A 5,992-nucleotide genomic window follows, 5' to 3' on the forward strand; every position below is an offset into this window, starting at 1 on the left:
TGATCCTGCCTGGTGTGGACCATCCATTCCTGCCACACTGGGTGAAAGGAAACTAGAGCAGGCTGCTTAATAATCAGGGAGATAATAAGGGAGATCTTAGAGTGATTAATTCAAGATTTTTTTTAGAATATTCTTTGGCATCATATTTTCTTGCTCTCAGGGAGCACCCCCTTTCCACTCAGGGACCATACAAACACAAATTATAACTGACATTCTGTGAGAGCCTAGCATGAAGGGGAAGGTTGTTTCGTTATGAAGTAGAGCATTCCCCCCATTTTAGACTTTAGCTGTAGATGTCTGGGATTGGAGTCCTTGCATATCTAATTATGTGCCTGGAGCTCCCTGACAACTTCGATGGAGAGAGAGACGTAGGGAGGTGACAAACTATTCAAACCAAATGTTGCTAATTCTTGATGGCAGGCTCCAGATTCCTAGTTCTCCCCATCCTACAACTTGCTTAGTTCATCCAGGTACCAGACAGGCTCCATGAGTTTCGTGGATGACCTTGACTTTCTGCTTTCCAGGTTCATAAAGGGTCTCTGGGACATTTGTCCCAGCTGCCAGCGGGAAGGCTCAGGATTGAGAGTGGTCGGGGGTAAAAAGATAAGAAAGGTTTATTGACTTAACAAACACACAACTGCATGTAATATAACAAAACAATAACAATTTTTAAATGTTCTTAAAAAAAAAAAAGCCCCAGGCAGTGGGGGCAGCAGGGATCACCCCCCTGCCTGGCAGGAACCAGTGAGTTCAGGGCTTTTTTTTTTTCATTCCACTGCTCCAGGGACTCATCCTAAAAAGAACCCAGTACAGAGTGTGGAAAACTTTCCCAGTTTTTTTGGTAGGTCTGCTCCAGAACCAGCCATCTCAGGCTGAGAAATATCCCAGGTTTTCTGCCTCTGAAGCATTTAGTATTTTCTATAATTTTGCTGTGGGAAAATTCCATGGAGCTAGAGAGAACATTGTTCTAGCCCCTTGACAAATCCTTTTCTAAGGTTTCCATGAATGGGATGTAGATGCCACATCATCCAACCCACATGAACACATTGATATTCTGAAAGAAGTGGTTTTTTAATCATAGGTGGAGGGAGAAAATGTTGTGGCGGGGGTGATGAGACTGCACACGCATGTGTGCCTCCTCCCCCACAGGAAAGTCTGCAGGGGAAGGGGCAGGCGGAGGGGAATGGGCCTCGGGGGCAGGAAGTAGGGCTGGGGCTGGGACAGGGCAGGGATTGGGAGGGAGAAGAGCAGAACTGGGATCAGGGCTGGGGCCTGCTGTGCCCATCTGGCTGGCCCTTGTCCTACTCCTGGGTTTGTTGCCCAGCGCTGGAAGGTCCCATGAACTGCCACCTCTCAGCCCTGGACTGCCCGTGGGGACCTGGAGCCAGAGGCCAGAGTGGGGCCAGCCTCAGCTGCACTGCCAGGCCAGAGCCCCAGGGATCCCAATGCCCACTCTGAGTAATCTCTGGGAAGAGCTCAGCACAGTCCAGTGGCTACTCCAGAGGCCTGGAATGGGGCAGCCAAGAAGGGGACATGTGCCCTGCCAATTGTTGCATGGGGCAAGGGTGGGCTGCAGGTGTGGGCTGGGCTCTGTCTCTGCTCTGTGCCTTTGTGCCTCACTGGCACTGCTTGGCTCCCTGGTGCTGCACCCCTGGACAAGCCGCTGGACTCTGATTGCCCCATGACCTGGCCCAGCCCCAGCCTGATTCACTGTGAATAGGGCCCTTGCTGGTCTGGGTTGTGGGGTAATTGGAGCCTGGTGGCTTGTCCAGGGGTATAGGTGGGTGGCTACTGCCACTGCGCACACTGTAAGGAGCCAAGGGGGAGGGGGGAAGTTCCTTTGCTTTGGCTCCACTGCACTGTGCCCCTGTATGAGCCACTGAGCTATGATTGTTCCATGATCCAGCCTGGCCAGGGCCCTATTCACAGTGAATGGGGTCCTGGCCAGGCCAGGTCATGGGACAATTGGAGCCTGGTGGCTCATCCAGAGCTGGCGTGGTGCTGGGAGCCAAGGGTGGGGGGTGGACGGGGGCGCTCAGCCTCTGATCCCTGCATCTGTCTTGCTGCTGCCACTGCTTTGAAAGTGGTGCAGCAGAGAGTCATGTGTGTCCTACCTGGGTGGGCCAGGCAGCGAGGCACATGGCACCACACTGTGCTACTTTCAAAGCAGCAGCACAGTGACAGTGAGAAGCAGAGGCAGGGAGCAGAGGCTGAGCCCAGCTTGCAGCTGTGGCCTGCCCTTGACCCATGCAAAGATCAGATGGGGGGGGGCATGTGCCCCCCTCCTGGCTCTCCAGTGCTGCACCAGCTCTGGATGAGCCGCTGGGCTCCAACCATCTAATGATCCAGCCCAGCCGGGGCCTCATTCACTGTGAATGGGGCCCTGGCCAGGCCAGGTTGTGAGATAATCCCCACAGTGCAGGAGGGAGCGGGGCAGGGATGAATGATTTGCCTGGCACCTACCCCACTTTGTCCTGCACTGTGGAGTTCTCAATCTGCCCCCACCTCCACCCTCAACCCCAGGCAGTCATAAAGCAAGATTGAAAAAAATTTACCTGCCTGTGGCTGGGCCATCTGTGATCACGCAGGGTATCTGACTGTGCCTGATCCTCCCCCTTTGCTGCAGCAGCCTGTGGCTGGGCTGCCCTACAGCCGTACCTGCTGCCCTGTGTTTGTGGTGGAGGGCTGAGCCTGGTTAGCCCTCCCCCCCACCACTGCCTATGCTTTTAATACTGTCCAGTCTCCATGTGTTTGTGTGAACTTCCTGACATATATAATGCTTACTGGTCCAAACCAATTCCTCTTACTCCAACACATGCACAGAAATCTTGCTATAAAATCTTTTTCCCTCCAAGTTTTCTTTAGAAAAATTAGAACTCCTGTGAAAAATACAATAAAACTAACATATTCTTCCACCTGACAAAGACTGGCTTTGTCTAGGTCCAAGGTCTATGAATCCCCCTCATAAATATCCATGACACTATTTCTACATATTTTAATGTAACTGGGTCTATTCTTCACTCTAATACTGTTGCTTATCAGGTTGATAAAGAGCATTGTCAACAGCTTTCCCTATCATAATTTTGTTGGGCCTGATTCTTGATTTTAGAACACTGGCATTTCTTAATGTTGCTATTTCAGCACCGCAGATACCAAATAAAACTAGACCCCACAGTGCTAGGTGCTTTATGAACACAAAGTGGGAGAAAAATGGTGGAAAGGATGGATTATTTCCCCTTTTTTACATGTTGGGAAGTGAAGCATAGAGAGATTAACTGATTTTCTGAAGGTCACAAAGTGAGGAATAGACTCCAGACAGTATTAGTCACAATCCAATATATTAATCATAGGACCATCCTTTCCCCTTCTTTTTATTCCATGCTCTCTAGATTTTTTGCTCTCTTTAGGCTAAGTACAGACAGTCAAAAAACCAGAGGCTGAATAGATTAAATCTTCACAGGTTTCTCTGAGCTACGCAGATTGATGCAAACTGATGTTAACTAAATCAGTTAAGTTTGATACTACATTCATCCAGGTCTACCTTAAACTGGTTTTGGCTGTTTTGAAACCAGTTTATGTGCACTGAACTTCTCTTCTGTTACAGGTTTGAGCCAGTTTCCAATCACTTAAATTGGTGTATGTGTAATGTATGTCCCTAATACAGTTTATAAAAAAACAAAACAAAACAGCAAGTATAATAAAGCCAAGATACATTAAACTTCCCTATTAAAACTGGTATTGTTTCCTCCTATGTTCAAGTAGAGAGCAGATTCAAGGAGCTCTTTTTCATTAGCAGAATGGAGTAATATGTATTTTGTTTATCAACGCATTCTGAAACAATCAAAAGGAAAGTGAATCTCATCTCAACCTTAATACCTATCTTTCCCCCACCCCTTGTCCATGAGTAATAATATTTACCTTTGACCACTGATAAAATCATAAAAGTATGAAATCAATGGCCAACCTGTGGCTTGCTGGTTAAGAAGGAATTTGTTTGAAGAATAGCCCTAAATGCAAGATTTGTAAGCCAAAACGTGAAGAATGGATTTCTGTTTCTTTCCCTCCCTTCTTTTATTCTCTGCTTGTCCTCCAAGGACTGCTGAATTTTTCCCAACCTCATTTGGTTAATATTACTTCTGATCTTTTTATTCATTCCTTCTTTGAAAAAAAAAATAAACATCTTTCTCCTGTAACACACCCTTGTAATGAGAGATCAGCCTTGGCATGGTTTTTATGCAGCTCGTTTGGCAGGAGTATTCTATATAGGTTCTTAAGGCCCTTGAAGTTATGTCAAGAGAAAATATTGGGAGTTAGCTAGAATCTAAAATGCTGCTTTGGTTAAGCCTGCAGTAAACTATACATCAGGTGAGTTGTTTCCGTACTACCTGAAGTTCCCACTTTCCATCATTATGCCATCAGATAATTTCTGTGAGCAAAAGTTGGCATTATTTCCTTATTACTTTTTGAACAAATCACAGACATACACATTGTCATTGGCCATCCCTCAAAGTTGAGGATGACGTCCATGATGCAGGGCACTGTTGGTGCCTGCCACTTCAAGACCTAGGCCAAGCAGCCAGCAGGTGCCTGATTGCGGCAGCCATTTTAGATCTCTGGCTGCCCATATAAACAGGGCAGTTCACTGCTCGCAGAGAAGGCAACAACATTGCCTGGCTGCAAGGCTGCTGGTATCAACTGGAGGTAAGGGCAGGAGCTGTAGGGGATGGATTGGAGGCTCCTGGTCCTGGGAATGACCTAAAACTGCACCTTGCTGGGAGTGGGTGGCCTGATGGGGCTCTCAGTGGCATGGGAGCCCCCATGAAATGCCAGGCCAGTTATCACCCTGGTGAAAGGCGGGTAGGCGCACCTTAACCCTAGCCCTCACCTTTGGGTGGGTCACGTACCATCGGACGTAGTTGAGGTCAGGCACAGCTGAGGCCACCTGAGCCCTGTGGGGTGCAAGACCCTGAGAGACCCCAAGGAGGGAGAGCTGTGGGCCAGGCACAGCTGTGGCCACCTGAGCCCTGTGGGGTGCAAGACCCTGAGGAAGGAGAGTGGGGGCCAGGCACGGCTGCGGCCACCTGAGCCCTATCTGGGTACAAGCCCTGAGGAGAAGAGTTGGGGCCAGGCATGGCTGCAGCCACCTGAGCCCTGTGGGGTGCAAGACCCTGAGAAAAGGTAGTTGGGGACAGGCATGGCTATGGCCACCTGAGCCCACCGGGAAGGGAAGCCTCCATGGCCCCAAGTGAGGGGGTGGGGTGGAGTCCCGAGTAAGGGGGCAGGGTGGAGCCCTGAGTGAGGCGGGAAGAGATGAGAACCCCTGAGTGAGGCGGTGGTGTGGAGCCCTGAGTGAAGGGGGCAGTGTGGAGCCCCAAATGAGGGGAGTAGGCCAAGGTATGTCTCTAGATGCCTGAGGCTGAAGTTTGGGCCAGAGGCCAAATAAAGGGGGCTCATCCCAAGAGAGAGGGGCGAGTCCTGACCCCGTTAAGTCATCCACTGCTAGAAGGCCAAGTGTGAGTCAAAGTCAAGACCTTGAGTAGCACCATGACCTGCTTCTCTGGGGGGCAGTGAAAGTCCCCTGTGAGACCCTGGAGCATCAGTCATGGTGTGAGGTACCCCAGCTCCCACCCAGAGAGAGGGTGGGCTAGTGGCAGAGGCCTGAGATAGAATACCCCTCGACTGGTCAATGGTGAGGCCAGGACCAGAATGGCCTTAAAGGGCCAGGGGCCCACCATGAGGGATGCCCAGAGCTGAGGGCCTGGGGTCCCAACTGGCATTGGAGGTGAGGCCAGGGCCTGTGTGTCCAAAGGTCCTGGGGGGACCATGCCTGAGAGGGGAAATAGCTTCAGGGAGCCAGGCAGCCCAAATGAAGGCGGAGAAGGCTGCCTGAAGACAGGGATTAAAGCGGGGTCCTGATTGGAGGATTCTGGAGCCCAGTGTGTGGCTGGTGTGATTAACAGTGGGATGCCATCTGTGAGGCATGGGCTGCGGT

This window comes from Alligator sinensis, unplaced genomic scaffold (assembly GCF_000455745.1).
Source record: "Alligator sinensis unplaced genomic scaffold, ASM45574v1 scaffold1142_1, whole genome shotgun sequence".
Taxonomy (NCBI): Eukaryota; Metazoa; Chordata; order Crocodylia; family Alligatoridae; genus Alligator; species Alligator sinensis.